The sequence below is a fragment of the Kogia breviceps genome, chromosome 1, assembly GCF_026419965.1.
Source record: "Kogia breviceps isolate mKogBre1 chromosome 1, mKogBre1 haplotype 1, whole genome shotgun sequence".
NCBI lineage: Eukaryota > Metazoa > Chordata > Mammalia > Artiodactyla > Physeteridae > Kogia > Kogia breviceps.
Genome location: NC_081310.1, coordinates 51,318,347 through 51,324,690, shown reverse-complemented (window position 1 = coordinate 51,324,690; position 6,344 = coordinate 51,318,347). Strand labels below are relative to the sequence as shown.

Genomic DNA, 6,344 nt, shown 5'->3' with positions numbered 1-6,344 from the left:
AAAGGAATGTACTTGCCTGGGAGTACTCATTCCCCTAGAATGCACTCTGCAACAAAACATGGCCTCCAGCTGGGGTAATAACAACCACAATCAGATCTACTCCACAGAAAACACCCACCTCCACCTGCTCTTGGAGCTGGCCTCCAGCACCCAAAGGAAAAACACCTCCTGCTCATATACACCTTTACAACTTTGCTTAAAGAGGCAAACAGCTGCCTTTTCTAAGAGTCAATGAAATCCAACCGGAATTCATTACAGAAAAGACACAGCTAAGAAGTCTTTAATAGATAATAAGAAGAAAGAAAAGACAGAAAATGAAGAGCAAAAGCAAACATCATGTCAAAAGCAGTTTTTGACTAAACTACACCAACCCTAGATTCCCTCTCACAGCTGCACATGTGAGGATGTGACTCAGCCAGAAAAGGTTTTGCCTTCACCTCACCTCACTGCTGGGCTTTGATGGGAAACTTCACCTCACAGAGAGGTCCATGATTTGCATAACGGAGGGGATTCAAAAACTATGGAATCAGGAGAGAGTGAGATCTGTAGGTAAGTAGAGATGCAGGTAATGACTCATCCACTCAGGTCTGCTCTTCAAGCTCCTCTTTTTTGTTCCATTTTTAAACTTTCCCCGTGACCTATTTCACTTCTTAACATTTGTGATATTGTGATTTATAATAACGATATATATTGATCTTCCTCCTCATTTCCAGCACAGAGTTCTTAAAACCCTTGAAATCTCCTAAGTGATGAGAATATAAAAGTGTCTTTTGTTAATGAAGAGACTTGGAAAACACCTAAGAATGGGGGCTGATCATCAGAAGAACAATCCATGTGATTTGAGGATTGGAACCTTCCCACCCCTTTGATCTCTGGGGAGGGGAGAGGCGGGCTGGAGGTTGAATCAATCACCAAGGGCCAATCATTTGATCAATCATGTCTATGTAATGAAAATTCTGTAAAAACTGGAAAGGATGGGGTTCAGAGAGCTTCCGAGTTGGTGAACACATAAAGGCTCAGGTAGAATGGTGCCCTTGGAAAGGACATGGAAACTCCACTCCCTTCCCACCTACCTTGCCCTGTGCATCTCTTCCATCTGGCTATTACTGAGTTATATCATCCTTTTATAATAAACTAGTAATCTACTAAATAAAATGCTTCTCTGAGTTCTGTGAGCTAAATTAGTTCACAAAGCTACTGATTATTTTAGCAAATTAATTGAACCCAAGGAGGGGGATCATTGGAACTTCTGATCTATAGCTGGTTCTCAGAAGCACAGGTGACAACCTGGGCTCACAATTGGCAACTGAATTGAGAGGGAAGGCAGTCTTGTAGTACTGAGCCCTTAACTTGTGGAATCTGATGTCATCTCTGGGTACATAGTATCAGAATTGAGTTCAACTGTAGGACACCCAGCTTGTCTCCAAGAACTGCTCGACAGTGTGGGGGAAAAGCCCACACACAAGTTGGAATTGGGAGAACACTTAACATAGGAACTCATAAGGAAAAACTGCTCCACTGAATATAATCTGAATGACTTCTTGAAATGCTTTTCTCTCCCGTGAAGCAGAGTTGACACTTTAGCGTTCCTCATGAAGCTGGCTGGGGAGGTTCAGTGCCCAGGGTGAAACATAGCAAGGTAAACTACCCAGGCAGCCACAGGGGCAAACCACGAGGACTCAAGCTGGAGCCTGAACCTAACCTCAAGTACTGAATACATTGTGCCAAGAGACTAAATATACAGACTATGGCCAAACCATCTACAACAAAAGAACTCTGACCCGTAACTTCTGCAGCAATCAGATTAGAACACTCAGGACCAGGACTTGGTCAATGAGTGCCAGCTTCTCTAACTGTTGTCCCCACTCCAACCCAGGACCAGCAAAGAAAATCAAATATACTCCCCAAACCAGTCACATGTGATGACTTGCTTCTCGTTAGCCCGCCTCCACCTTCCCCATGCCAACAACCTCCAATAAGAGTATATCTGAATCATTCCCCTTTTTTTCACTCTTAAAAAAAACTCCCCTGCCTGCCTTTAAATCTCTGCCAAATGCTAGTGATGGTAGCTGAGTTCCTTGCTATAGCAAGCTCTGTCTTCATGGGGAAGGCTGTACTACAAATTTAACAAATAAGAAACAGGCAAGGAAATATCAATTGATTAGTCCAAGGTAAAAGAGCTCATAAGTGGCCGAGTCTGGACATAGATCTGCAGAACATACATCCAGGGCTCTAAACTTCACCATTTAAGCCTGTGGTTTCCAATGTTCAAATAAATGACTTCAGAAGTCTTAATAGTGATATCGTGAAAGTCATATTACAAGGATATTGCTCCATGAAAGCATCCGTGTGTCTCCCTTTCTCACTCTGCCTATGAGTGTGTATGGACCTGCTTCTCTATCCACACACATCTTTCCTGCTTTGTCTGGGATTTTGAAGTTCTTTTCCATCATGTAGACCACTAGTTTCTGAATCTCCACAAGCATCTTTTTCCGCTTTTATCCCTCCCTCTTCTCTGACCATGACTATTCTAGATGTACTCTGTGGCCATAGTGTAGAACAGATTCAATAGAAAAAAGGGGCTCTCATTCCTCGCCTTGGAATTATTCCATAAATCATACTGGGAAACAGTTTTGTCCCATTCATAAAGATAAATGAATTTAGTTATGTCCCAGAAACCTGACAAAAGAGAAAACATATTACACACTTTGGCCTCTTGCTCATCCTTTAAATCAGAAGGACTTTTAAGGCATTTCAACTTAAGAGTAATTTTACATTTTCAGAAATTCTTTTTAGTGTATACAAATAGTACCACCTACTGGGCCTAACGTGTTTTACAGTCCAACACTCCAGATCTTTCAACATGCCCCCATGGGGGGGTTACATAGAGAACTGAAACCAGTGCAGAAGTTCTGCCACTTACTAGTTGTGTGAACTTCAGCAAGTTATGTACTTTTCCAAAGCTACAGTTTTCTTTTCTACTGCATAGAAGTTATAACACATCCTACCTCGTAGGGTGTTATAATGATTAAATAGTATAATCCACATAAAGTACTTAGCATAATTCCTAGTAAGTATTTAATAACTGACAGCTATTATTACTATTATTACCTAAGCAGGATGCATATTTTTTATTGCTTGCCTTATTTTTTCTGAGCCACAGACCTAGCGCCTCAATGGACATGTTCAAACAGAATATGCCATGAGCTTCTCAAATGTAATATGTACAAAGTTAACCTCATTATCTTCCCCAAAATCTCCCTTACTCAGTCCCTGATATCATCCTCCTTATCCTCTGCAGGGAAAAAATGTGTTTCAATAAGTAATTATGTAAAATTGCACAGTTTAAAAATAAATGATACTTAATAAATATTTGTTTTCTTCTTTCACAGTCAAATAAATAAATAAATAAGCATAGTTGAGAGCACTCCTTTCGGGGTTATCTTATTTTGATTCTGAGAGCTATTTTGAAACTGTAAATTATAGACAATTAATAGCAATGCAAGCTCTCCTAGGGACATCCATCACCAGGCCCGGGCCCTCCTCCCACCCAGGGATCAGTCTCCACGCCCCCGATCCCCCCCAAAGCCTCCCCCAGCCCTTCCCACATTTACCGAGAGCTCTCCCTCACCGGGGTCACACCCGCAACATTTCAGCTGGGCCTCGGCCGCCAGCTTCTCGGCTCTTCCCGGAACTACCAGGGAGAGGGCGGCAAGCCAGGCTAGAGAGTCTCAGCGCTACCATAAAGAGAGGCCTGGGAGAAGCCTAGAGGGGAACGGAGCTTCGCCCACAGCCTCCGGGGCGAAAGGGCGGGGCGGCCTGAATTGGAGAATAAAACAAAGGGATATACTGCAAGGAATTCAGTATAGCTGGGGTAGGAAGCTGGAGAGCCGTGTGGATTAAAGGCTCTTGGTGCCCCAGCCAGGCGTCAGGGCTGTGTCTCTGAGGTGGGAGAACCAACTTCAGGACACTGGTGCACAAGAGACCTCCCAGCTCCACATAATATCAAACGGTGAAAATCTCCCAGAGATCTCCATCTCAACACAAAGACCCAGCTTCACTCAACGACCAGCAACCTACAGTACTGGACACCCTATGCCCAACAAATAGCAAGACAGGACTACAGCCCCATCCATTAACAGAGAGGCTGCCTAAAATCATAATAAGGCTACCGACATCCCAAAACACACCACCAGACGTGGACCTGCCCACCAGAAAGACAAGATCCAGCCTCAACCACCATAATATAGGCACTAGTCCCTCCAACCAGGAAACCTACTCAACCCACTGAACCAACCTTAGCCACTGGGGACAGACACAAAATACAACGGGAACTATGAACCTGCAGCCTGCAAAACGGAGACCCCAAACACAGTAAGCAAAGTGAAAAGACAGAAAAACACACAGCAGATGAAGGAGCAAGGTAAAAAACCACCAGACCTAACAAATGAAGAGGAAATAGGCAGTCTACCTGGAAAAGAATTCAGAATAATGATAGTAAAGATGATCCAAAATCTTGGAAATAGAATAGACAAAATGTAAGAAACATTTAACAAGGACCTAGAAGAACTAAAGAGGAAGCAAGCAACGATGAAGAACACAATCAATGAAATTAAAAATACTCTAGATGGGATCAATAACAGAATAACTGAGGCAGAAGAACGGATAAGTGACCTGGAAGATAAAATAGTGGAAATAACTACTGCAGAGCAGAATAAAGGAAAAAGAATGAAAAGAACTGAGGACAGTCTCAGAGACCTCTGGGACAACATGAAACAGACCAACATTTGAATTATAGGGGTCCCAGAAGAAGAAGAGAAAAAGAAAGGGACTGAGAAAATATTTGAAGAGATTATAGTTGAAAAATTCCCTAATATGGGAAAGGAAATAGTTAATCAAGTCCAGGAAGCACAGAGATTCCCATACAGGATAAATCCAAGGAAAAACACGCCAAGACACATATTGATCAAACTATCAAAAATTAAATACAAAGAAAATATATTAAAAGCAGCAAAGGAAAAACAACAAATAACACACAAGGGAATCCCCATAAGGTTAACAGCTGATCTTTCGGCAGAAACTCTGCAAGCCAGAGGGAGTGGCAGGACATATTTAAAGTGATGAAAGAGAAAAACCTACAACCAAGATTACTCTACCCAGCAAGGATCTCATTCAGATTTGATGGAGAAATTAAAACCTTTACAATAAGCAAAAGCTGAGAGAGTTCAGCACCACCAAGCCAGCTTTACAACAAATGCTAAAGGAACTTCTCTAGGCAAGAAACACAAGAGAAGGAAAAGACCTACAAAAACAAACCCAAAACAATTAAGTAAATGGTAATAGGAACATACATCTCAATAATTACCTTAAATGTAAATGGATTAAATGCTCCCACCAAAAGACACAGACTGGCTGAGTGGATACAAAAACAAGACCCATATATATGCTGTCTACAAGAGACCCACTTCAAACCTAGGGACACAAACAGAATGAAAGTGAGGGGATGGAAAAAGATATTCCATGCAAATAGAAATCAAAAGAAAGCTAGAGTAGCAATTCTCATATCAGACAAAATAGACTTTAAAATAAAGACTATTACAAGAGACAAAGAAGGACACTACATAATGATCAAGGGATCGATCCATGAAGAAGATATAACAATTGTAAATATTTATGCACCCAACATAGGAGCACCTCAATACATAAAGCAAATACTAACAGCCATAAAAGGGGAAATCGACAGTAACACAGTCAGAGTAGGGGACTTTAACACCCCACTTTCACCAATGGACAGATCATCCAAAATGAAAATAAATAAGGAAACACAAGTTTTAAATGATACATTAAACAAGATGGACTTAATTGATATTTATAGGACATTCCATCCAAAAACAACAGAATACACATTCTTCTCAAGTGCTCATGGAACATTCTCCAGGATAGATCCTATCTTGTGTCACAAATCTAGCCTTGGTAAATTTAAGAAAATTGAAATCGTATCAAGTATCTTTTCTGACCACAACACTATGAGACTAGGTATCAATTACAGGAAAAGATCTGTAAAAAATACAAACACATGGAGGCTAAACAATACACTACTTAATAACGAAGTGATCACTGAAGAAATCAAAGAGGAAATAAAAAAATACCTAGAAACAAATGACAATGGAGACATGACGACCCAAAACCTATGGGATGCAGCAAAAGCAGTTCTAAGAGGGAAGTTAATAGCAATACAATCCTACCTTAAGAAACAGGAAACATCTCGAATAAACAACCTAACCTTGCACCTAAAGCAACTAGAGAAAGAAGAACAAAAAAACCCCAAATTTAGCAGAAGGAAA

General features: G+C 41.0%; 1 long non-coding RNA gene across 1 annotated transcript in view; it reads right to left on the bottom strand.

The window, feature by feature from the left end:
* The window catches only part of LOC131765786 (uncharacterized), a 307,154-nt gene that overhangs the window by 191,197 nt on the left and 109,613 nt on the right, over positions 1–6,344 (bottom strand). The gene's annotated exons all lie outside the window — the stretch shown is intronic.